The 27,533-nt window shown below is 49.2% G+C and overlaps 1 protein-coding gene across 4 annotated transcripts in view; it reads right to left on the bottom strand.

Moving 5' to 3' along the window:
- The window catches only part of LOC146796486 (acyl-coenzyme A synthetase ACSM3, mitochondrial-like), a 411,246-nt gene that overhangs the window by 318,253 nt on the left and 65,460 nt on the right, over positions 1–27,533 (bottom strand). The window lies entirely within an intron of this gene.

The following is a 27,533-nucleotide window of genomic DNA, read 5'->3' as shown; positions in this document are numbered from 1 at the left end:
TTAATGTTGCCACTTTAATGCACTTTAAACACTGCAAGGTATAATGCGAAGCGTAAGAGGGAGCTCCATGAATGACGTCGAGCTAAAGAAAATTAATGAAACCTCCCCATGTCCTTGACTCTTTCTGTCTCCTACCCTTTCCGGCACTCTCACTGTCACAAATGACCAGTCTTGATGAGGGCCCTAACCCATGATAGATGTAAGGAACAATACACAAACTATCCTCAGCAAGAACCAGGCCTCAAAAGTGAACACCATCTCATCTTTAGCTTCCCAGTCTAAAACTGTTGAGCAAACAGATCAATTATCCCCTAACTTGAAAGTCATACAGAGCATTTCATGTTCACCCAACTGTTAAAACTTCCACTTGCTGCTAAACTGCAAAGTCCACACATTACACTGCATGATGTAAGTTTAACCTTTGCAGTACAATATAGATGACGATGCATTATTCTGGTTAGTCGAAGTGTAAATAATCCCACTAGTAACAGACTGCGAAAAACAACAGTTTTAGACTCCTAAACTATAAGAAAACATGCATAATCTCTGATTAACAGTGGATCACTGTACATTATGTTCGGTAAAGGTGTGCCAAATTTGCATGGGCAACTTGAAATGTAGGTGTAGCCCTCCTCTGAAATAGTCAGAAAAATTCAAAGATGTCATGGCAAGCTGGTTGCTGTGCTTAAGCATGCAGTTAAGCAGAGAGATGTCTAAATATAGAATTATGTTTGTGTATTCTTCCTATATTCAGGTAGGAGGCTAGTCCACTTGAGGTGCATGGACAGTAGAGGGTGGCACTATATAGCGGCCTCTGTGGGAAGCAATTTGACTTCATGTGTGAGGTTCTAAAGGCTCTCCAATCGTGTTGTGACGAATTTCTGGTCCTAAGAAAAAAGATGTTCCATGCTGACTGGGCATATTGGTAAGCATTGCAAAGGAACGTTAATTACTGCATAGGGACAGTAAAGTTCCTTACAAGCTGGAGACCTTTATGTTTATTAAACTCTGTAGCAACGTGGGCTCTATTCTGAATCACTGCAAGGATCAATTAAGGATAATTACTCTCGGGGGCGTGGCTTGGCTGCTGAGCGGAATGGCTGCCTGAAACCGCAGCTCCGCCGATCGAGCAAATAAATCCTTCATTTATGTGCTTCACTGGTGTGTGGGCTCGGACCTCCTGACCCTAGCAGGGTGCCTCGAGTGACCGCCCCGTGCGTTGGAACTTTTGACCCCGTCTGTGGAGCTGTAGAGGAGAGCGGCCTGCTGGAGGCGGAGAGACGTGGCGGCCTGTTGCGCTCGTGAGCGCCGGGGGCTTGCGTGAGGCGTGGCCCGGGAGCGGACCGAGCGGTGAGGCGGCAATCTACGGATCCACCCGGCTGGGGGGAGCGCGGCCTGCCCGGCGCATACCCCCCCCCCCGCAGCTGAAGCACCGGGGCTGGGTCGGCGACACCCGGTGCTGTGGACTGCCGCTGACAATGTGGAGGTGAGGCGAGGGGGAGGACCAGGGCGAGTCGCCGTGCTCCGAGAGCTGGACTGAGAGGGGGGCGCCTGTGCCGGCGCTCAGCGGAAGCTGCTGGGCCCCGCTCTGGAGGGCCACTTTGCCAGACCTTGTGGGGTGAGAATCCGATCCGTGCCCTCGGATCACTTGGCCTTTGATTGTACGTTTGGGTGCTGCGGCAGGCCCGGTGGTGGCGGTGGAGTGGCGGCCATCTTCGTCGGGGGCGACTGTGTGGCTGACATCGGGGGCCCCAGGGCGGCGACCTGAGGGACGTGGTCGGCTGCTGGGCCTGCCCCTGGCCATACGACGGTGCCGGAGAGGTCGCGCTATGGACCAGTGACCCCTGAAGCAGTAGTGGGGCCGTGCGAGGATCCGGGAGTTGGCTGGCTCTGGCGCCGAGTCGCGTGGCTCCCCTACTGGCGGACGACGTGCCGGGGGGGGTGACTGGACACGGGACAAGGGCGCTACGGTGGATGTCCATGCGAGCTGTGCTGCATTGCCCTGGGGGTCAGACGAAGAGCTGCTGCATGAGAACTGGCCTGGGCTTGGAGGAACGCGCTACATCTGCCCCCGCATGGATCGTCGCATCACGGGTATAACCCGATCTGGAAGACACAGCTTCGTTGGCTGCTAGTGATGCCTGCTCTACCTGCTGCCTGTTGTGAGACCCTGGTGGGTGGTGATCACTGCTGTGTGAGGAGAGTGCGGTTCGACTACCCACGTCACCCGACTGCACTAGGAGGCAATCATGGGCAAGCCAGACACGCGAAAGCCGAAAATTACATTCGACAAGTCCAAACAGAAACCGCCAGACCAGGACCACCGAGATGCTGAGCCTGCTCGAGAAGAACGGAGTGGCGTACAGGACGCGGACATCAAAACCATGTTTCAGGAACTGAAAACGAGCTTACATGGCATAGATGGCAAAATGGACGCGCTGGCGGCGCGAATGGACGGTATCACGTCTCGCATGGACAAACAGGAAGGAAGAGTAGAGTCACTGGAAACACGAGTGGCCGATACGGAAGAAAGTCAAACCGACCTGGGCAAAACACTGCGGGGCATGGATAAAGTCCTGGCGCTCATACAACAAAAAAATGAGGACTTGGAAGCGCGCTCGCGGCGCAACAACGTCCGCATCACGGGAGTGGCGGAAACAACGGACATCACTAACATGGAGCAATATGTCGAACAGATGCTGAAAGAACTATTTGGGTCGGGCTTATCATCGATGTTCCTTGTCGAACGGGCGCATAGATCATTGGGGCCCAGGCCTAAACCGGGAGCGCCGCCCCGGCCTATCATTGCACGTGTCTTAAACTATAGGGACCGGGACACGATATTGCGCATGGCAAGAGACATGACCGATGTGCAATATAAAGGCAATCACATTGCACTATATCCCGACTATACGATGCAGGTACAGGCCGCTCGGAGGGAATTTCTGCCGGCGAAAAAACTTTTCCAACAGACGGGCACCAAATACTCCCTCATATACCCTGCAAAGCTCCGGGTACAAGGTCCCGGAAAACCATCCTTCTTCTTGGACGCGAAAGCGGCTCTGCAATATGCCAAACAACTGGCGAAGGACCAAAAGACTCACGCAGCCGCAGGCGGACCGGACCAGCGAGACAGGCTAAGTGATGTTGAATGACTGTCACCGTTTGATTTTTGATATGCCGATGGGTATTGCCTGTCCGGGCCGGGCCGGGTCCTAGTGAATGTCCGGTGCTCTGGAGGGTCAATTTCAGATGCTGGTGGGGAGGTGTGTAGAATTGCGAGACTGGGTGGGGGGGTCCTTGAGCGGCCACACTGGGTCAGCGCTCGATCACCCTGGCATGAGTACAGGGTTAGTAGGTGGCCAACCTGCGTACCTCAGGGGATGATTCCCACTCATCGGTTACGACCAATGACTGTAGATACAGTTTTTATGGTAGGGAGGAGGACCTGGGGGGACAGTGCACAACCTAATTGGGGGGTTGGAGCGGGTGGGGACGGGGTTCAATTGAGTTTGGGGGATTCTGTTGGGTTTTGTTTATGTTCTAAAGTTGGGTCAGAGGAAGCGAGATTTGATGCTGCAACGTATATCGTACAATGTTCACTGCTCTGTCGACAGTCACCTAGCATATGGTACTCTGGCCTCTGCCGGGCATGGTGGCCCGCTGGTCCGTTAGGATTTGAGATGTCTGTCAGACGGGAGGGGCCAGGTAGAGTGCAACATGGAACAGGTCTGCGACTGGAACGAGTTTTATTCATATGCCTGTCGCCGTGCAGACAATAAAATGCATTACTTGGAATGTAAGGGGTATGAATGACAGACGCAAAGCGAGATTGGTGCAGGCCTTCTTACTCCGAAAAGACGTGGACCTCTGCCTCCTACAGGAGACACATTTGACAGCCAGCGCGGCGCAGCTGCTCAAACATTATAGATGGGGAGAGATCATTCACGCCTCCTATTCTAACTACTCCAGAGGGGTGGCGATACTAATCAGGAAGGGACTTCACTGGAAGACGCATGAGGAAATCAGGGATACGGGAGGCAGATATATTATACTAGTGGGAACACTGTGCGGAATGAGAGTGATACTGGTGAATGTGTATGGCCCGAATGACGACAACCCAGAGTTCTACGGGGACCTATGGCATAAGATGCAGGCCCGTGGCCTGGCAGCGATTTTGTGGGGTGGGGACTATAATGTCGTAATGTCAGACACCATGGATAGACAGGGCACGACTAGGGAACACCACCCCAGGGCGTCGGAAGAGCTCGGCTACATCATGCAGGATGCAGGGCTGGTGGACTCCTGGAGGTCGCTGCACCCCGGGGTACGCGCGGGCACGTGCATAACGGCCCATAGGGCGGCCTGGTCCAGGCTGGACTACTGGCTGCTATCCAGAGATTTGCACTCGACGGTATTAGAGGTGACACACTTGCCGAGATCTCTGTCCGATCATGCCCCGGTGTTCCTTACACTGTCCACACCGCCCCAATACGTTCAGCCATTCAGCTGGAGGTTTCCCTCCCGGGCATTGCGCGACCAGGTATTTCAGCAGGAACTGCGGGACAAACTGGAGGAGTACTTTGCAATAAACGGGGGCACTGTGGACTCGCCGGGCACGTTATGGGAGGCTTGTAAGGTGGTGACAAGAGGACACTGCATGTCACTAAAGACGGGAGTGTTGAGATCCATACGAGAGACATTGAGTAAATTAGAAACTGAACTTGCGCAACTGGAGACCGCGTTGATAGATGCCCCGACGGATGAGTTGCGGGCAGACTTCAGGTCGAAGCTTACCAGATATCAAGAGGAAGCAGACAGGGAGGTTGCATTTTTGTCTAAAGATCATCAGGCCAGACGGTATGGGGAGGGTGACCGGGCCGGACGTATGCTAGCGAACCTGCTGCGCGCACCGCGAGGGTCAGATCACGTCCTGGAACTACAGGAGGTGGGGGGTGGCGTGGTACGAGAGCCCCCGGCCATACTGGCAACCATGACAGACTATTACAGGGACTTATACACCTCCAGGGTGACACCGGAGGACACGGTGCTCGGCGACTATCTGGACACTATTGCCCTAGCATGGTTCAGTGATAGGGCTAGACAATATATGGATCTACCGTTCACGCAAGATGACATACGGGCGGTAATAGCTGCTCTGCCACTTAGTAAGGCACCCGGCCCTGACGGGCTGACAGCGGCCTTCTATAAAGAATTTGCTGACATCCTGGTCCCGAGACTGCACGGGGTCTTTGAGGAGGCGGTAGAAAAGGGAATCCTCCCCCAGTCCATGCGCGAGGCTCTAATTATTACGCTGCTTAAACCGGGCAAGGACCCGATCTGTCCCGACTCATATCGTCCACTTTCACTAATTAACCTTGATGCAAAAATATACGCGAAGTTGCTTGCAGACCGCTTGAAATATATGCTGCCACAGATTGCGCTGTCTGATCAGTCGGGCTTTGTGATGGAGAGGTCAACTTCCCATAACTTGAGAGTACTATTCGGGCTCCTGCATTATCTGGATCCCAAGCTGCAGGCCGCAGCTGCGCTGTTGGATGCCACTAAGGCATTCGACTCCCTGGAGTGGAAATTCCTACGAACATTGTTTACTCGCATGGGGTTCAGCCCATCCTTTTCCAGGCGTATTGGCATACTTTATAACGATCCGACGGCCAGGGTGCGGGTGAATGGGCAGGTGTCCGCCCCGATCTCCATAACCAGGGGGACCCGACAGGGTTGCCCGCTGTCGCCGTTGCTGTTTGCTATTGCGACGGAGCCGCTTGCGGCTCGCTTGAGGCAACATCATACTCACCGCAGCATCGGATTCACGACGCGTGGCCTACTCGTATCTATGTACGCTGACGACATCACCATATATATGCTGAACCCGTCGGAGAATTTTGACCCGCTGATGAGAGAGGTGACACGTTACAGCGGCCTCACAGGCATTGATATTAACTGGTCAAAATCGACAATGTTTCCACTGACCGATGGTACGAACAAGTGCCACACGGAATTTCCGATCGACTGGGTGGCGGACGAGGTCAAATATTTGGGCATTCAGCTGAGCCGTTCGGTTCAGGATATAGTGCTTGCCAACCTTGGTGTGGCTATGGAGTGGTTGGAGAGCAAAATTCAGAGATGGAAGAAGCTGCCGCTGTCCTTGACGGGCCACATAGCAATTGCGAAAATGGTGGTGGTGCCTAAATTTCTCTACTTGTTCGCGAATATCCCCGTGCCACTAACAAAGGCATTCTTTCGCCGACTTCGCTCGGCCATGATAGAATTGGTTTGGGCGGGTAAGCAGCCCAGAGTCGCCTGGAGCCTTCTCACACTTCCCTTCCGACAGGGCGGCCTCGCGGCCCCGGACTTTGAACTATATGCGTACAGTGCGCAGGCTCAATACTTACATTATTGGCATCACCCCATCCCTTACCAGCCCCAAGTGGCAATAGAGATGGACGTGGCGGCTCCCTGCCCACTTCGGACAGCGGTGTACCAGAGTTACAAACGCCCCCACGAAGACGTTGACACCGTTGAAGTGGTACGCTGGGCTTGGACGAACATTGCTAAGCGTGCGGGCATAGCGGACCTATACGCGCCAAGTATGCCACTTGCGGCTAACCCGCTGCTGGGTCCACTGACGGATGCAGCGGTGGCGCGCCGGGCGCAGACCTGTGGCCTGAGAGTGGCGGGAGACTTGTATCCGGACGACACTTTCCTGACGGTGCAGGCTATGGTAGCAGCGCCTGAACCGACGGCATCGGAGCTACTTCTGTATTACCAACTGCGGTCGGCTTGTAAACACAGGTACACTATGTTCCCAAACGCTCCGCCGACGTTGGCGGCTTTGGAAGACATACTTTCGAACTCCTCCTCGCGCAAACGGATTACACGCATCTATAGGACTACTCAAAACGCAACGCCTGTTGCACACGTGGATGCCAGATCACTGTGGGAGGGCGAAGCGGGCATAAGTATCACAGAGAAACAGTGGGAGTGTTGTTGCACCTAACTCGAAAACCTGTCGCCTAATTACAGACTGCGGCTAATACATTTCAACTACCTGCATAGGACTTACCGCACGCCCATACAGCTGTTAAGGATGGGGCTGCGGGCCGATACGAACTGTTGGAGATGTGGCGAGAGGGAGGCTACGTTCTATCACCTCGTTTGGGTGTGTGTACCAGTGCGGAGGTACTGGGATACGGTCTTCCATACTATTGGTAAGATCGTGGGAACGACTATGGAGCCAGACCCGCTCGTGGCCCTCCTGGGGTTTGTGATGAAGGTGCCTGTTGGCTCGCGCAAGCTTGTTGCCCTTTTACTGTTACTTGCCAAGCGCCAAATAGCGATACACTGGAAGAAAAAGGCACCGCCGAAAGCATCGGCCTGGGTAGGATCAGCGGTGTACTGTAGGGAACAACTCACTTCCTACTGGGACCAGATGCCGCAGCGTTCAAAGCCTGTAGACATATGGCAGCCGTTGGTGGATTGGTTGGCGGGAGCGGAAGTGCTGGAAGATGGCTGAGAGGGTGGATTGTGAGTCTGACGCGTTGGGGCTACTGAGATGGGGTTGCGGAGAGAAGCACGCATGTGGGAAGCCTGGTGTCATCGTTCTTGAGGCTGCAATGCGCCTCGCATGGGTGGTTCCGCTAATGTCTGCACAGGCATGGCAGCACATGGCCCAGAGTGGTGACAGTCGTGTCCTGTCTCATCGACAGTGTTCACTTTCCTGACGATCTCGCTTCATGTTGTTGTTGTTGACTATTGACTAAGGTACTATTATTGGTATGCTACTCAAATGTACGGCCAGGACTCGCTAAGGCGGTATACCGCTACATAACCAAGCTGCCTGCCTCTGGGTTGTTGGCTGAATAGCAGTGTACAATTTATTGGAATAATAAAGGTTTTTGGAAAACAAAAAAAAACAAAAAAAAAAGGATAATTACTCTCAGGGCACATTATTGCTCATTACCAAGCCTATTAATTAGGGTCTCAGGTAATTGATATTTGCTGTCCACCAATAGTCAATAGGGCCTGAGGCCATTAAAGTATGGGGAAATAGGGGGCACTAGAGAGCCTGGCAGCAAGATGGCCACCGCATAGCAGGGCTCTGGCGGCCAACTTCACAATCCAGCAGAAATCTGCGACGCCAGACACTGCATACCGGGCTTGCAGCGCGCGACCGCCTGGTGGTGCTGCAGCTGCTTTTCATGTACCACTGCAGATCTGGTGGCTGGTGCCTTCAGGGAGGGGTGGGAGCTGCAAGCTCTTTAAAGTGGCTTTCCTTACCTCCCCGACAACACCTTGTGGTGCAGCGGCCCTTTCCTCCCTGACAACCCAAAAATCTCCTGAGGTGAGCCGGATGCTGCGGGGGCAGACACAACCACTATACTGTCACCCAGGGCCAGCTTTAGCACTGGTGGCGCCCAGTTCGAAAATTATTTTTGCTGCCCCCATACCCCATGACCACCTCCTCAGATTCTCCCACTACCACCGGGCAAAAGTGCCCCTCATCTCTCCATTTATAAGTTATTGCTAAACACAGCGCCCCCCCACTTGAGTTCAGCGCCCAGTGCAGCCGCACCGGTTGCACTGCCCTAAAGCCCGCCCTGCTGTTGCCCCTAACAGGCACCCTGAGGGGGGACTCCTACACCATGAACTGCTGGCAGCGTGACGGGCCCAAATGACTGAGCTGCTTCCTCCGAGGCCTGCCACGACTGCGGGGATTGATGGGGCCCCAGGAGCGGGCCTGTTGGCCTGCAACTGCACTCCATTTTTGTGGCCTAATTGGAGATTCGTACGCATCCCTCCCACCCGCTCCCTGACTGGTGAATAGTGGGGTACCTTACGCCAACTTGTCAAATGATATAAATTGATGTAAACTGTACATCCCCTGCTTTCCCCTTACTCCTTCCCGGCTCCCTAATTTTGTGATTGGTTACCTTGTTAATGTTTATTTTCTTAAATGCCAATAAACAAATGTAAAAAAAAAAAATAGGGAAAATGTAAGATTCTTACTGGCCTGGGGCATTTCTGTTTATTAATGCCCATGAACTTTGAGGTCCATACTACGTGAAGTATTGTTTTTTTTTTCATTTTTGAAGTTGGAAAATGCCCGTTATTTCAGGATATCGCATTATGTTATTTCTATGTCTGATGTTACCCAAAACCTTTTAATTTCCCTAAAATTATATTTATAAATATGTCGTTCATATTTTTCTTCTTCCCACTACAGACTACAGGCTAGGCAGGGTCACTGGTCAGCCCACTTCAGCAATTGGCTAATCGCATGTGAGTGACCGCATTCAGGGGTACTGGGGCGTTTGCGACCGATAAAATGCATGATACATGTGGCCCTTAATACCCCACGCTACAGCTATTAAACTGAAGTTGAAGTTCCAGTAGCTGTGTCTGATGATTAAGCTGCAGAAAGAGTCCATTTTGATGGAGAATGCACTATATATAAAGGGCAATATTGTTCCACCATATGTTTCAAGTCACCTAACGTTACATGCATGTCTTTACTACACAAAGGCAAAGCTTCTAAGGGCTGCACATGCAACACACAACCAACAGATAAAACAATTATTAAAACACACCAGTAATAAAAAAAAATGTAAACAACAGGAGCTACATTGAATACAAAAAAGGTTCTTCCTGAATAAACAAAATGTTGTGGCCTTTCCCAAAACTTATTACACTTGGGGCCAGATTTGCAAAGACCTTGCATTGCCCTTGCGTCACGCAAGGCGGCTCAAGGGATTCAGTGAGATTTACTAAGCCACGCAGAGCCTTTGTGTGGCCTAGAAATCCAGAGCAATGCAAGCAGTGGTGGCTGGTGACATTTGGAAGGGGTGAGGTGTAAGATTTCTGGCTGAGTAACATGTGGCCTGACTGTCATAAGGAGGATTCGATGGGGTTCTCCCACCAAGATTTTTTTTTCATATGGTCGGCAATTGTTGCGTTTTCAAGCAAATTTGAGAAAGCAAGAAGGTTAATATGGCAATTGTGAAAGTGTGAAAAATGGTGCCTCACTTGTGTGGGTGGCCTGTCGTGGGTACTTGGGCCTCCCACAAAAGTGAGGCACCATTTTTATCGGGAGACCTTGTGGAGCGCTGGGTGGTGGGAAATTTGTGTGAGCCCGGTGATGCCACAACTTTCCCACACAAAAATGTGTGATAAAAGTGATTTTGTCAGCTAAAATTGAGGTTTGCAGGGGATCCTGGGTGAGGAAACGTTGGGGGATCCAGGCAAGCCATATTTTCCTGGAAGCCCCCGGGTGTTTAGTTTTCAGAAATGTGTGGGTTTGGTAGGTTTCCCTAGATGGCCGCCGAGCACGGGGCCAAAAACCCAGGTGACCCCCCTTGCAAAAACCAGGTGGTTTTGAGAAAGGCAATTTTGATGTCACCTCACTACGTTTTGGGCCCTTGCCTGTCGCGGGTACTTGGGCCTCCCACACAAGTGAGGCACCATTTTTATCGGGAGACCTGGAGGAATGCTGGGTGGTGGGAAATTTGTGTGAGCCCGGTGATGCCACACTTTCCCACACAAAAAGGTGTGAAAGAAGTGTTTTTTTCAGCTACAATTGAGGTTTGCAGGGAATTCTGGGTAAGGAAACGTTGGGGGATCCACGCAAGCCATACCTCCCTGGAAGCCCCCGGGTGTCTAGTTTTCAGAAATGTGTGAGTTTGGTAGGTTTCCCTAGGTGCCGGCAGAGCTAGGGTTCACAAACTACAGCTAGGCACTTTGCCAAAAATGGGTCATTTTTCACTGCGAAATTGAGGTGTGACCACGTTGTGTTTTGCGCCGTTTCCTGCTGCGGGCACTAGGCCAACCCACACAAGTGAGGTACCATTTTTCTCGTAAGACTTTGGGGAACGCGGGGTGGGTGAAAATGTGTGGATCCACGCAGATTCCAGAACTTTCTACCAGAGTAATGTGGGGAAAATGTGTTTTTTTGACAATTTGTTAGGTTTGCAAGGGATTCTGGGTAAGAGAACCTGGTGGGAGGCAGTCAAGTCACCCCATCCTGGATTCCCCTGGGTGTCTAGTTTTCAAAAATGTATAGGTTTGCTAGGTTTCCCTAGGTGCCAGCAGAGCTAGGGTTCAAAAACTACAGCTAGGCACTTTGCCAAAAACGGGTCATTTTTCACTGCAAAATTGAGATGTGACTATGTTGCGTTTTGCGCCGTTTTCTGTCGCGGGCACTAGGCCGACCCACACAAGTGAGGTAACATTTTTCTTGGAAGACCTTGGTGAACGCATGGTGTGTGGAAAATTGTGGATCCACGCAGATTCCAGAACTTTCCACCACAGAAATGTGGGGAAAATTTGTTTTTTTGGACAATTTTTTTAGGTTTGCAAGGGATTCTGGGTAACAGAACCTGGTGGGAGGCAGTCAACTCTCCCCATCCTGGATTTCCCTGGGTGTCTATTTTTCAAAAATATATAGGTTTGCTAGGTTTCCCTAGGTGCGGGCAGAGCTAAGGTTAAAAAACTACAGCTAGGCACTTTGCCAAAAAAGGGTCATTTTTCCCTGCGAAATTGAGGTGTGACCACGTTGCGTTTTACACCGTTTCCTGTCGCGGGCACTAGGCCGACCCACACAAGTGAGGTCCCATTTTTCTCTGAAGACTTTGGGGAACGTGGGGTGGGTAGAAAATTGTGGATCCACGCAGATTCCAGAACTATCCACCACAGAAATGTGGGGAAATGCGTTTTGTTTGTCAATTTTTGAGGTTTGCAAGGGATTCTGTGTAACAGAACCTTGTGGGAGGCAGTCAAGTCTCCCCATCCTGGATTCCCCTGGGTGTCTAGTTTTCAAAAATGTATAGGTTTGCTAGGTTTCCCTAGGTGCCGGAAGAGCTAGTGTTCAAAAACTACAGCTAGACACTTCGCAAAAAAAGGGTACATTTTCATTGTGAAAATGTGGTGTGTTCACGTTGGGTTTTGAGCCATTTCCGATCGTGGGCACTATGTCTACCCACACAAGTGAGGTACCATTTTTATCGGGAGACTTAGGGTAATTCAGATTTGTAAAGTAATTGTTATTACCTATTGATTTTTGATGCATTTCTGCCTTCCAAATGAGAGAGATTGTGTAAAAAGAAGTCATTTTGAAAAATGACCGATAATTCTCATGCTAGTATTCCCAATTTCGAAAATGTGCAAATATGTACTGTTTCTAAACTCTATAATTCGTTCCCATTTCAGAAATACATAGGTGTCTTTCATACCGATTTTTCCAAGTATACATTTTCCCACAAAAATTGCTATATACCTGGAACATAATAAAAAACCATTGCAAATTGCTGCTCAGTTTTTGACTCTGGGTTCGTCGGGTTCTTGGTGAACCTACAAGTCCTATATATCCCCACAACCAGAAAGGTCCAGCGGATGTAACGGTATATTGCTTTCAAAGAGCAGTCATAATTAGAAGAAGTTACAGGTGAAAACTTTGACACAAAAGGCTGTTTTTTTCAACTAATTTTAAATTTTTCCTATATTTAACTGTTAGTTTCTATAAAGAAACCTTGATGGATCTACACAAATGACCCCTTGCTGAATTCAGAATTTTGTCTACTTTTCTAAAATGTACAGCTTTCCAGGATTACTTTCACACCCATTTCTACCATTAACTGGAAAAAGGTTGAAAGCACAAAAAATAGCAAAAATAGGCTATGTCCCAGAAAAATGCCAAAATTGTGCAAAAAATGTTGGTTTTCTGACAAAAGTCTGTCATTCCCTAAAAGCTGGGAAAATGGTGATTTCAGCCCCACAAACCCATTTTTCCAAAAAACAACAACATTTTGCTGTATTTTGGCTAATTTCTGGGTCCCCTCCAGGGGAATCCACAAACCCTGGGTACCTTTGGAATCCCCATGATGTTGGAAGAAAGGGACGCAAATTTGGGGTGGATACCTTATGTGGTCAAAAAGTTACAGGGGCCTAAGCGCGCACTACCCCAAATAGCCAAAAAAAAAGGCTTAGCACAGGGGGCGAAAAGGCCTAGCAGCGAAGGGGCTAAGACCCCGACGTGTTTTCGTGTATGTCCCCGCTCCGTCAAAACAAACACTCACCCCGAACATTCCTATGCAGACAGTGGGACTTCCGGCTGAACCTGCCTAAGCTTATAACCTTTCGCTCTGGTGTTGTGTAGTATGTGGTATCCCCTCTGGATTGTGTATCCCCTGGCTTCGGAAGACTCCGGACATCCTGCCTATTGGACACCTCGGACGAGCCCACAAGCAATCTCGCCCACCTCAGGAGAAGGCAGCCTCGGCTTTCGCAGGCAGAAGCAGCAGCGCACCGAGCTCTGCAGCCGTCAGTAATGCATGCATCTATCTGCTTTACACGCTTACTGAGAAACTCGAAATGGGTGCCAATATATAACTTAACTCGTTCATAATACACGGAAAGAAGAGCCTGTGCATGAGCTGGACCTTGAAAATATTTGTATTAACATTTGTAAGCTCTGACATTAATAGGTCACATGACAGCGCTGCACTGAGAGGTACTTCTTAAAAGTGATAGTTCCTTCAACATGGATTTAGAACCATTTCTCCCCGCCCTTAAACTGGTGACAGTGCCATTAGTAAAATAAGAGGCAGGGTAGTTTTTATTTGAACACTGTCTGTGTCCCAGATCACTATAAAGCAGTATTATGGTCTATTAAAACAATTGCAGTAGGCTTTTGTGCAGCTGGTATTCTGAAATCACATATTTGAAAGTGCTATGCCTAAGATCACAAAATTTAAGCAGGGAAGCCGTGATTTATCCAGGCTGTCTGGTTTCACTTTGTGAAAATCAGTCACTAAATGGGTATGATTTTGTCTCCTTATTACATTAAGGCTTTGTTTTGACCTCTGTGCACTTTTCTGCAATTTTTATATAACGCAAACTCAACCCCCAAGATACTGGAGCGCTTATATCAGCAATATTTACATTAAACATGGTCACGTTAATGTGGGATGGGTAGGTTAAGTGATTTGTCCAGAATCCCAGAACGTTCAGAAGATGTTGAGACTTGAACCTGGTTACTCAGTTCCAATGCCGACAGCTCTGGCCGTAAATGTCAGGGTAGAGCAGAGACGAACAGAAGGGTAGAGCATTTGGTGCCTGCTGCCTGTGTCCTAGGTCACACATAGCAGCCAAGGTTTTAGATTGCGTATGTGTGACATTTTCATAATTTCAGTGTAATTATGAGTGACATTCAACGACCATGAGTGACACTTTCTTGCAAGCAAAATCAAGCAATGAAGATGAGGAAAACATAAATAAATATCAGAAATGACACCCATTTGAGCAGCAAGAAACTCTAAAAAGATCTGAAAACTGCTGGAAGGCACCAGAAATGGAAGGGTGTTAGTGACCTTGCAACTTGATTGTAGTTAAACAAATGTGTAACCATGATATTAACAGACTGCAGGATTGGTGATGTGAACAGATCAGTAGGATCGAATAACTTCTGAAAAATGCAAATACGAACTGCAGCATAAAGTACAAACAAAAGCTGCATTGCTGATTTCGATTACCTTCGGGAGCTGGGTGCACACATGTGAAGATCAGGGAGTTAGACCTGAGCTGATGGCTATAGAGCAACATTAAGTTGTGCCAAGGCAGGTGACTGCCTTCCAAAAGTAGCCTTATAATGTGTTACATTTTCAGCCATTTATGACATTTCTTATCCAATATAAAATTGCATTCTGGGACATGTAGTATAACTTTTCTTTGTACTGTTGACTAAAAAGCCAGACCTTCCTGAATATGTTTGATATGACAGACTATGCAATGATAAATAAAAGTTGTTCTAAAGACAAGAAGACATGGAATGTATTCCGCTATTGAAACATGATGCTCCGCATATTGTGTACTCATGAGAGAGCCCATTTGTACATGTTGCTGACACCACAGCATTGAGGCTAAATCTTTGGTTCTTTAAAGCATGCATATCCTTTATTCTGAGAAATAATTCACTCAGCATGTTCTTATTGCCTGTGCATGGCCCCTTATTACTTAATTATCTCTCGCTAGGTCTCCCGGTTATTACATCACTGACAGGCCCTTATATATAGGTGCTACTGCTTGCAACCCTTACTACATCTGTGGCATCTCTCACCTTTCTAGGGGTTGCAGAGGCATCCTGCTGTTGGGGGCGTACACATGCGTACGGACTGGCCCAGAGTTCTGCTGACAGCTTCAGTCAAGTGGAGCCAGCCGCGGGGGATCCATTGCTCCACAGTGGCAGTTCTCGCCCCTCAGAGAGCAAGGGTTCCTCTAGACCATCCAATGGCACCAGACTAGGCTGCAGGATCATTCACTGTGCCCCCGCAGTACTTACTCCAACAGAATAAGGAGGTGCTACATTACACCAGGGATTCAGAAGCAGAGGCTGAACGCACTGCGCCCCCTCCCAAGGATCTCCTGTCACTGGCTTCTTCTTCTGGGCTCACCCTGAGGCCTCCACAATGTATTACAGCAACACAGTGACCAACATCACATCAGGGAGCATTGCCCAAAGGAATAGGTAGCTTTATGAAAGACACAGGACCTCGTACCTTGATATCAGAGGAAGAGATATGAATTACAAAATGAATGACATTACAGAAAGCTGCCAGGCTCTGAAGCTGTGAAAATCACACACCTGGGGGCGAGGTTGCAGTGATAAGGCACCAGACCACCACTCCAGCAGCGGCCGCGAGTATGCTGGGAGGCAATCCGGGTGATCATTACGCTGCTGGGTCTCGTCCGGCCCAAGAGGTACAATGAGGTAGGAGTTGCAGCACTGGCAGCAGGCTCCCAGCTGCACTGGCAGGCTTCCAAAGGTAAACTATGCTGCACCTGCGGCCTACAGGTGTGGGTGTCACAAAGTGTACCCTGCAAGGCTTTCTCAGCAGTAGCGATTGGGCAATGGCGCTCATGACATCCTGAGTTAATCAGAGGTGCTGCGCCGGAGTGTCAGGTGAATATCATGTTATACTTTGTAGGCAGCTGTGCGAGTTGACTCAGCCCCCAAGCCTGCCACAAGCAGTGCAGACATGCTGTTGCCAGCTAACAGGCTTTACTCTGTCAGTGTGGTTTAATTAGCAGCGCTCAGCTCCGGCTTGCTAAGGAGGCGCTATAAATGCATGACAATGCATTTTAGTGCGGAGATGTGGACCACCACACTGAAATGTCTTAATCTACTGCCTTATGCGTGGTACTTGGCTGGGCTGGTCACATGACTGTGATTTACTTGCTGTTGGTCTTTGTGTATTCCTCCCAGTGAGAAAAAAGGGAATTAGGTGTTGGTAGACTTGGCCAGCCTGCCAGGATGGCTGGGGGCAGAGCTGTTGCCTACCCACCTACAGTTCAAAGGGCTGTCTCCAGCACACACACACTAAGGAACCTGGTACTGGCCTTTTTTCATCACAGACTTCTTGGAGCCTTGGTAGATTAAGGGAAGAACTTTCCAGAACCAGATGTGGGGGTAGCTTGGGAAATTCCCCCATTTCAAAGGCTGGCACTAGGTATAAATATTGCACCCCCAGAATACATCTTCAGTACATTTCTGACCTTGTGGAAGACTTCAGAAGGACTTCCTGGACACCTAGTGGACCACCCTGTTGCTTGAGGCCTGCCCTGGTTCCGGAGGTCAGCACTGCTACTACTAGAGGACTGCTCTGCTGCTTGAGGACCTTGCGTCCCAGAGGACTTCCCTGCTGCTAGAGGCCTACCTTGATGCTTGAAGGAGAACTGGACCATCTCCATGAATGCAGGACCACCAAACAGGAGTGCAAGGGCAGTTGGCAGGCCTTCTGTGTGAGCTACAGGGGCATAACAAGCTCCAGAGACCTTGAAATCTACACCTCATCTCTGCTGGACTGAGTGTTAATTCCTCCCCCCCATACCAAATGGTGCCTCCCAGGTCTTGCACTCTTGGAAGTGGTATTAGAGGTCCTGCTCCTGCCTAGTCATAAACATGGGAATTCTAAGAAGTTTCACTGAAAGTACTAGAAGAACTGATAGAAGACTAGGAGCTACCTGACAGTGGATCCACCCAAGGTGAATCGCCAGTTGGTCTGACTGTGCAGTATCTCCTGCTACGTCATTCAATGCAGCAGCGAATCCTGCTCACCAGGACCTCTCAGTGACAGTGTCTGGCCTTATGGAGCCTTCTTCTGCTACAGTTTGTAGCTCCGTCACGCTGGAGGTTACTGTCTTCCAAAATGTTGTCCAAGTCCAAAGGTAAACATTTTCACTGGACTCGATATTGACCAGCTCCCCATTGATGACGACTGTAGGAAGCTGGCTCTGTATATACTATACCAAAGTGAGGTATAGTGTGCACAGAGTCCAGTGGATCCCCAAAAGTAGGCAGCGGTAAAAGAAGACAGTACCTTACTCTCTATTTGTGGTTGTGTTATCGAGCAGTAAGACCTTATCAGAGGGTAGTGCTAAGCATTTATTGTACACACTCAGGCAAGGAATGATTTCACACACTCAAGGACTGAACTCAGACCAATTTGTATAAAAATATTATTTAGTTGTAGTTTATGTTTTTTAGAACCAAGCCAGGCCTGGTACAGGTATGTATAGCAATACTTTGTAGAAATATATGCAAATGACAGTTCAAATGCAGCGAATTAATATACAGTCAGATTACTTTGTAATTACTTTTCTTACTCAGTCAGGTATCGCAAGATACCAGGCTGGTACATTTCCTGTGGGAAGAAAGAACATGGTCACTGTTTCTGCAAATTTGCTACAGTTTTTATATTGCACTCATGAGTAAATATTTAGTTCTCTTAAAGCAGAACTGGGTTTTACGGGTCCGTGGGTAAGAGTAGGTTCGCAGGGCGGCAGCAAGTTGCACCACCAGCGGCACCGAGGCGACCAGGTACGGAGTGCCGGGTCCGTATGTTAGCCAAATGGCTAGCATGGCAGTGGGAGTGGGGAACTGCGGCAAGCAGGCCACCAAGTTGGATAAACAAGCACTCCTGGGGTTAGGGACAACACGGAGGCCAAATGGCCCACACAAGAACTACACCGCTAGTGGCACAGAGGTGGCTGGGTGTAGGATGCGGCCCTGGCTGTGGTTGCAGGCATCGGTCAAGGATCCCTCCAAATCGGTCAGTGGCTGTAGACGAATGAGATCTTTAGGAGTTGCTGCTTTTGGGCCTGCTTCGTTCGATGACAGAATCAGTCAGATGGTTGCGGTTGGTTCCTCTGGACTGCTTCGGCTCAGAGTCGTTCGGGGTGTTTGCCTTCGGTTGCGGTTGAGGGGAGATCTTTAGTTAACGACTGCATGTTGGTTTTTAGGAGCTTTCTTGTGGGGGGTCACTATGATCCAGGCTTGGATCACTGGTAGGACCTCCTTGAGAGTTTGATTCACTCTGGCTTGGGCTCGGGTTGTCAGGTACTGAGTGGGGGTGACCCACGGAGTCGGCCAGAGTCAATGTTGGTTTGGCTTGAGCAAGTCTGATGCTCACGGTTGACAAAAGTCCTTTTAGGATTTGAAGGCAGGGCGACTTCTCTGGGTTTTTGAGGACTGCTGACTGCAGGACACACCGAAGTTCTTTTGGAGGAGTCTGAGGTTGGGAAAGGCCGGTAGGGCTGGGGCCAAGTCAGTAGTTGTCCTCCTCGTCGCATGGCTTTTCGGTCCTTCTTCTTCTTTTCTCCTGTTCGGCTCTAGTCTGAGGAGGCAATGTTTGGAGTTGCCCATAAATACTAAATTTTGGGGTGTTACTGGTAGGGACAGGTACACCCCCTAATATGCCACCTTCCAGTGGGAGTGGGACCTAGGCCTCTTTCTGGTTGGTGGGGTCTCCCCATCTGCAAGATGGCAGGGACTGAAAGTTGTGCTTCACTTCACCTCCCCCCCCCAAGGAGTGGGGTTGGCAAAGGTGGTCACACCTCTGTTCCTGTCTTGGTTTTCCCACTGATTGTCCCGCACAAAGTGGGGGTCAGTACCGATGGGGCCCGTTTGCTAAAAGCAGCAAATGGCTGGGGTAGCCCACCAAAGGTGGCAGGCCTTTGAAGATTCCCCTTCATGAACCCAGCCCTTCCTTGGGGTAGTAGGCTTGGAACCCAGCCCCAGGATGTGCTTTGTTTCAGGACCCAGAGAGTGGCAGGCTCTTGACCCAGGGGTCCAGAATCATGTCTGGTGGTGGTAGCTGGCAAGCAGCCACTTAGGCAGGACACTAGAGTTAGGTTGTTTTCAGGGGCCACCTCTAAGATGCCTTCTGAGTTCATTTCTCATTAATTCCTACACTGGCATCAGTGTGTGTTTAATGTGCTGAGAAGTTTGATACCCAACTTCCCATTTTTCAGTAAGGCCGTTATAGTGCTGTGGAGTTCGTAATGACGACTATATATGCTTAATGGCATTACTGCGCTTACAATGCAAAAGAATGGACTTGAACACTGTAGGGGTACAGGGCTCATGAACACGTACCCTTACCACTGGCAAAATGCACCCAGCTAGAGGGGTGGTTACCTGGGCATGGGCCGTGGTTTGTAGGCATGGCTCACAGGGATGTGGGCCATGCCAACTCTTCACTTTTGCTCTGCACCAAAACACGCAGCCTGCAATGGCAGTGTCAGAGTGTAAAGGCCCAGGGCCTCTAAAGGTGGCACAATAAGTGCTGCAGCCCTCGGAGGCTTTCCCTGGTCACAGTGCCCTTGGTACCTTGGGTGCCTTTTACAAGGGACATACATGTGGCCAGAGAGTTGTCAATTGGGTTTGGTGACATTATATTTTAGGGAAATAACATAGGTCCTGGGTATCTGGTGGCAGGAACCCAGAGCGCACTCGGTCAAAGCACATCAAAATTGCCAAAAAAGAGGGCACTTTCATACAACGACAAACATCCTGCTTCTTCTGCTCAGAGCTTTTTTCTGCAATTGTCAATGGCTGTACCGAGACTTCATCCAGTGCTCCTTGGTGATGACAACTCCTCTTTGGATGCAGCCTGCTGCCTTGCCCCGGTGAACTCTACCTTCTCCTGGACTTTTTCTTCAAAATGTAATCTCAGTCTGAAGTTCAGCCAAAACCAGGCCTAATCCACCTTGAGTATCTGACTTGTGCTCCATTGTGGTCAACCTTAACTTTTGACTTTGTACCGGTCTCACGCAACCAGATACGCATGGTTGGCATTTTGGTCTTTTAGGTGCTAGATTTCACTGAAATCTTAAAAAGAATCTGGTTGTATTGATAGGATTTAATTTTGTTTTGGTGTTATTTTATTTATTAAAATGTATCTTATTTTTCAAAATTGGGTTGGGATTTTTCTTGTGTTGTGTTTTCAATTTATTACTGTTTGCTGCATAAAAACCTTACACTGTGACTCTAAGTTAAGCCTTAAAGCTTTTGCACCAAGCTACCAGATGGCTAAGCACTGGTTAATTCAGTGACTTTTGAGGTTCATGCTGACAATGATTCTGGTTGTTGCTTGAGTAGCATTTCATCCAACTCAAACAATAACCCTATTTCTTACTGTATTGTAACTTAGTATTTTAAATAGACAATCTACTGCTGCTTCTAAAGAAGTAGGGCGATGAACTGTTCACATTATTACGCTACAATATGTTCTTCATTACAGCTTGAAGCCAACATGCTTCCTCCCCACTGTTAGAAATGGGGTTTCTGGTTGGCAGAGGTATGCACCCTGTCCAAGCAGGAACCACAGTCTTAGTCAGGGTAAGGGTAGTACACACTTAAAGTTTACCTGTGCTCACCCTCTGGGAGTTGGCACAGAGCAGTCAGGGTAAACTAATGAGGCAATGTGTAAATTATGTGTGCACACATACAGTAACACAGCAAAAACATCACAAAGTACTCCACACCAGTTTAGACGAATAGCCAATATGTATCTGAGTAAAACAAGACCAAGTCAAGATATGGATTCTTCAAAAGTAACTAAAAATGCAGTGCTTAGAAGTCATGACCTCCTCGTAACTCTTCTTCGCCACCTGAGGTTACACAATGATATTTAGCTCCACAACAGAACCCTCAAAGTAATTTTACGCTCCAGTCCTCCCATCCCTCCCCAACATGGCCGGCCACTTTCACCCTTGACTCAGTACAAGAGGAGGTTCGACCCACCCCACTTCCTGTTTTTTTTGTTCTGCACTGCAGACTCTCTGAGCACGATTTGCAGGCAATTGGGGTGAGGTTATGCCTTAGCTGGCCCTAACGCCCGGGGTGGAGGCCCTGCGAAGCGGGCTCTTGTTGTACCCCATTTTTTACCTTATTTTACTGGGCTTTTCGGCAAGGCTCAGTGGAGCAAGCTCATCGTGGAGGTTGGAAGCCCTGCTACAGCGAGCTTATTCTGGGGTGTGTGGGCCATGCATCGCGGCCGGTGGTTGTGGCACTTCCCCAAAACCCGCCCCTTTTTTTTCACAGAAAGTCCAGACTATCCGAGGGGCCCTGCAATTGTTGACTGTCGTGGAGACTTGGGAAAGGTCAGTGTCCGACCAGTGGATCCTGTGTATTGTCAGGAAGGGTTACTCGATTGTCTTCAACTCTCCACCCCCAGAATTTTTTGTCCACACTCCTTCACCATCACCTGCGCCAAAGCGGGAGGCACTTTTGGTGGGTGTTAGGGATCTTCTTGAGAAAGGGGCTATTCGTCCTGTTCCGGCCTGTAAAAGCGGTCAAGGGGTCTTCTCCATTCTTTTTCTGGTAAGGAAGCTTTCCGGGGACTTACGTACTGTGCTGGATTTGGAAAGGGTGAACTCGTTTGTCCATCATGTTAAGTTTAAGATGCTGTCTGTGCAGGAGATCCTTTCCTTACTGGTTCAGGGGGATGTGGTATCTTCCTTGGATCTGCTTGATGCCTACTTCCGTGTGCCCATTCACCCTGCATTCCAACGGTTCCTCAGGTTTTGTGTGGGGCCAGAGCATTTCCAATTGCAGGCACTGCCATTTGGTTTGTCTTCTGACCTAAGGGTCTTCATTAAAGTCCTGGCTCCCTTGGTTGGGCTCATCCATAGGGAGGGAATTTGGGTATTCCCGTACCTTAATGACTGTCTGATTTCTGCCTCTTCTTTTTCCAAGGGGACTCTTCAAGTCCAGAGTGTCTGTGAGATTCTGGAGAGGCACGGCTTCCTGCTCAACCACAAAGAGTTGCATCTGGTTCCCACCCAGGAGTGAGTGTTTATTAGGGGTCACCTGGACATGGTCAAGGGGCTGGTGTTTTTGACGGCCGTGAGGAGGGCAACCTTGAGGAGGGACCTGGGTTGTCTGCTGGCCTTGGATTCTGCATCAGTGGTTGAGGGTGCAGGGTTTGATGTCAGTGGCAATAAGTGTACTGCCGTGGACTCATTAGCATCTATACCCGTTGGTAAACCATCTCCTGTCCCATTGGTCCCCTTGTTCCGCTGCTTACGATCTGCCAGTGGTAGTGTTCCCTCAGATTCAGATCGCCCTGGGTTGATGGATGGTGGAATCCAGTCTGACCAGGGGTCGTCCTTTTCAGGTGTCCTCCTCCTGGGTGGTGATGACGGATGCCAGCTGGTTGGGCTGGAGGGTGACGTTGGATTCCTGGTCTGTGCAGGGTCTCTGGGATCGCCTGCAGGCTGGTTGCTCGCTCAACTTCAAGGATGAGCTGAAGGCAGTCCAGATGGCTTGTCTGGAGTTTGCATCAGCCGTTCAGGGGCATCATGTTCTGGTTCGGATGGACAATCAGGTGGTGATGGGTTACCTCAATCACCAGGGGGGCTGCAGGGTTCGGTCCCTGTGGCTCCTGGTTCAGGAAATTCTCACCTGGGCGAAAAGCACTGTGTTGTCTCTGCGGGCAGTGTATCTCCCAGGGAGAGAGAATTGTGTGGCAGATCACCTGAGCAGGCTTTTTCCCCATGTCTTCGATTCCACTGTTTGGGAGGTGTTCCGTTTATTGCAAACACAGTTTGGGTGTCCGACAGCGGGCTTGTTTGCGGCCAAGGGCAATGCTCAGCTGCCCCGCTTCTGCACGATTATTTCCTGTCCAGAGGCATGGCGGGTGGATGCAATGTCACCCTGCTTTACGCATGTCCTCTGATCCATTTGATTGCCTGTGTCCTGTGTACGATTCGCCTGGACAAGACATTTGTTCTGTTGATTGTGCTGGGCTGAGCTCACCGCCCGTGGTATACTCTTCTGAGGGAGCTGGTCATTCAGGAGTGTTGGGTGATTCCCAATCTTCCTTATATGCTGAGGGGTTTGTGTCTTCCTGCAAGGGTTCTGCGTTGGCTCCATCTTCAGGCCTGGATCTTGAGAGGGTGAGCCTCTTGTTCCATGGCTAGATGAGGAAATGGTTGATTTTCTTCAGGGTTCCAGACATCTGGCGACTCTTCAGTCTTATTCCCGACATTGGGGGTCCTTTTCTAGGTGGATGTGTTTCTAAAGGCCTAGAGTCTGGTTCAGTGGACCCGTTCTGGGTGCTGGATTTTCTGTTGGATGGCTTTGCATTGGGCCTGGCTCCTTCTATGTTTTGTGCTCAGTTGACGGCTTTGCTGGTGTTCTGCAATCCTCATTTGGATTGGCTGGATCCATTGGTGGCCCTGTTGATACGCAGTTGTTTTCTTCAACGTCCTAGAGTGATTTTTCCTGCCCCAGCCTGGGATCACCTTTTGGTATTACAGGCCCTTCAGGTGGCTCCTTTTGAGCCCTTGGGATCTGTGGACATTAAATTCTTGACCATGAAAGTGGTGATTCTGATGCCCAATGTGTCAGCTGGTCAGATTGGAGAGTTGGGACTGTTTTTGTGGTCTCCTCCTTTCTTGCGTGTTTTGCCGGATTGTGTTGTCCTTTGACCTGACCCTAAGTTCTTGCCCAAGGTCCCCTCAGTTGCCAACCATTCCAGGGAGGTCATTCTGCCGAATTACTCCCCGGGGCCTGAGTCTGGGGTGGAAACTGAGCTCCCCCTTCTGGAAGTCCGGCAGGTAGTGTTGGTTTATCTGGAGCTGACTTTGGCTTTTTGCAAGTGTGATAGTCTGTCACTTTGGCCCAGTGAGATCGGGTCATAAGCCTTATCTTTCTACCCTGAGTAGATGGATTAAGCAGACAATCCTTCTGGCCTATGCTTCTCAGCGGTCGGAGGTGCCGACCTGGATCCAGGGTCGGTCTACCTGGAGTATTTCTGTCTCATGGGCCTCTTTCAAGGGGGTCTTGATTGTGAATATCTGTAGGGCCTCTACGTGGGCCTCTTCACACATGCTCATGGACCACTATTGTGTGGTGTTGGGTGGTCCTGCTTCTTGGGGTTTTGCTGAGGCTGTTCTACAGGCTACCCCTGCCTGCACTTGATTGGCGCTCCTTCTGTTGGGTGTCTGTTTGTTTTTTTCCCTCTGTTTTGCTGTTTGGATGAAAAACGTGGTGTTTGCCTCAACCTTTGGAATGTGGTTTCTTATTGGTGACCATGAAGCTGCTTGGCTTTGCGATATACTCACTGTGTAACTCAGGCGGCGAGGAAGTCTTACGAAGAGGTGATGCCCTTGTTACTTATCAGTAATCTTCATTACTCCGAGTATAGTCTTCCTCGCCACACGAGTTCCCATCCCTCCCTCCCTGTTTGACTATCGACTTCATGTGGTTGCTGCTGCATTGGTAGTTGTACAGGAAGTGGGGTTGGACATGCTTCCTCTTGTACTGGGGCAAGGGTGAAGATGGTTGGCCATGTTGGGGGTGGATGGGAGGACTAGAGCGTAAAATTGCTTGGAGGGTTCTGTTGTAGAGCTGAAGCTCACTGTGTAACCCATGTGGTGAGGAAGATTATACGCAGATTACCAGTAAGTAAGCGGGGCAAGAACTCCAACTGGGGCCATCTAGTAGCACTTGACTGGGGCAAACTCAAAAGTTCAGTCCGAACACAATGGAGAACGGGCCAGCGACAGGAGTCACGCAGACCCTCTGACAGTACCTTGGATACGTCGGAGCTTGGGACAATGCGATGCGCAATGGAGAGGATGCATTTCGGGTGCAGGTGATGTGTTGGTTCTGGAGGAAGTGCAAGGTTGTTGAGGCATTGGCACTCGGGGGTGATGCACTGTGCAAAGTAGGTGATGCCCCAGTTGCGGGTTCGAGGCTTTGGTTAGCAAAGGCAGTGCAGCGCAAGTGATGTGTCAATGTTAAGGGTGCAGTGAGTTGAATTTGTGGTGTTTTAGTTGAACCACTGGGCTGAGGGCGATGCGCCGGTCGGCAGCCACACAGGGCCGGGAATGCATCGGAGCCGGGACGGTGCACCACAGATGTCGGTGATGTGGTGTCTGAGGCTCACGCAAAAGCAGTTCTTCGGAGGTGCTCCTGCAAAGTTGGGGATTTGTTGAAAGGCAAGATCAAGGTCGTTGTGTTGTGCACTCGGTGAGCATTGTCCATAGCTTCAGTGCAGGCAGCGTCAGTTTTGCATGGATGTGCAGGTTCCAAAATGACGCTTCGGATCCGTAGCCACGGATTGGGGTACGAGCAGGGCCCGGCCAGACCATGATGTGCTCTGGCCCCCCAACTGAAAACCCATACCTTTCTGTATCTGTTATTTGATAAAAAACAAGGTTACCCTTGACATTTGTGACAGTGCACATGATCTGCGGCCTGAACTCTGCCTGCATTACTAATACTGAAACTGAAAGAACCGTTGCTGTCTCCAGAGTAAGAGAGTGAGGTAAGGAGACAGACAGAGGGAAGGGGGGCTGGGCACAGCCTGTCATGCACACCTTGGTGCACTGAATGATACTAATATGACTTATTACTAATATGACTTCTCCTGAAGCCTCACTATCATCAGTGAGGGCACTGCATGCAGGCAGCATGTTGACATGCAGCGTGAACACACTGCTTCTGGGCCTCCCTTAAAGACCGGGATGGTAGAGGAGTCATCATGTTTTAAAGCGTGGTCAAAATGGGCAATTGCCCAGAGCCCACACAGGAGGCCACCTGATATGTGGTCGGGACAGTCCCACGGCAATAGTTTTCTAAGTAACAGCTGTGGTTTTTTAGCCACACATCTAAAACAAAACAGATAAAATAAAATAATGTCACTGACCCTCTGTTGTAAAGCCATTGTAAGGGCTAACATGTTGGCCTGCGTATGTGCACTATGTATCTCTTAAAGGTGCAAAACATTTGCACATTGTGTTTCAGTCTGTAGACAAGCTCATTAAAGAGCCAGAACTACAAGACAACAATGGAAGAACAGTGTACATATACACTTGCCTTATGAAACCCTCGCTCACTCTGCTGATCTCACATAAATAGTATACTTCAACCAGCTCTGCCATAAAACAGTCAGGCACACATCTTTGACAGCAGTAGGATCCCAGTCAGGCTGGTGAGTTGGGGTCTGAGCCTCAGCTCAATTTGTTATACCAGCTTGAGCAAGAGCCACGCTTGACATCTTTTAATTTTACTTCCCTATCTCGCACGGAACCTCTGTACAACTTTCTCTGGAGACATCAGATATAGATACTTACACAAAGAAAAATATGGAGAGCCATACACACATACATAAAGCCACCTGTATAGAGAGAACCACAAACATAAAGGTATCTGATCACACAGACCAACATGCAGTATATATAGTCACAAATACAACCCATGCAGACAGACTAACAGATACAGGTCCTTTGCACACCTGCCAACAGTCTGATCAATGTGTGCCCATGTGGCTGTATGTAGACTGCCTCTGGTAGCATTTTCTTGTGGAACTGGAAGTGGTATTTAAAAACCTTCAATAGTAATTGTTCCTAAAGGATGGAGCCATTGTTTTGAAAGAATGCCATACTGATAAAGGGGAGTGTTAGTTTAAAGTTAGAGGTACGTCTTTCCATCTATATATTTCGATCTTACAAACACCTAGAGCTGAAATATCTTCTCTGTTAATATCTAATAAATGTCATGGATGGGGGGTGCAGTCTTTCCTGTCAATGAGAGAAGGTATTTATGCTTGCTGCTGATCAACAAATATATAGATATTCATGCTCACAAGCATGCAGACACACAGGCTCCATGTGCACAGACCAACACCCATATATACTATTTTGTTCTGCAGAAGACTCTGATATCACCATGTGCACATCTACCAATGGACATTAAGCATGTGCACATCAGCCTGTGCTCACTGCTCCACATCACAATATGTCTGCAATGTATACCAGTCTGTGCCCCTTACTGTCAATCACCCTGTCCTCCTAAATGCACACCATTCCTTGCTCCCAATGTACATCGGCTTGCACTTTCCTGGGCTGAAGCACGCTATCCTTCACTTCCATCTTGCAGAATATCGGTTAGTCCTTTCCTGCATATTATCATTTTTTTTAAAAATTCTTTTAATTGACTATTGAGTTCAACATTGAGTATTACATATATGATTGTACGACAACAAAGAGCTGACAACAGTTTGTTACAGAGCACCTTACAAAGAGACAAGGCAAGTTACAGTATTTATGGTGATGTTTGTTCATCATGGGGGGAAAACAGCTGTGGGACACAAATATTTCCCCGATAGGCATTCCATTTGCCCCATATAGCATACCATTTTTGGGGGCAGCCACGTGCAACATACACTGTT

This window comes from Triturus cristatus, chromosome 10 (assembly GCF_964204655.1).
Source record: "Triturus cristatus chromosome 10, aTriCri1.1, whole genome shotgun sequence".
NCBI lineage: Eukaryota > Metazoa > Chordata > Amphibia > Caudata > Salamandridae > Triturus > Triturus cristatus.
The sequence above is the reverse complement of the archived record's forward strand: the minus strand, read 5'-3'. Positions and strand labels throughout refer to the sequence as shown.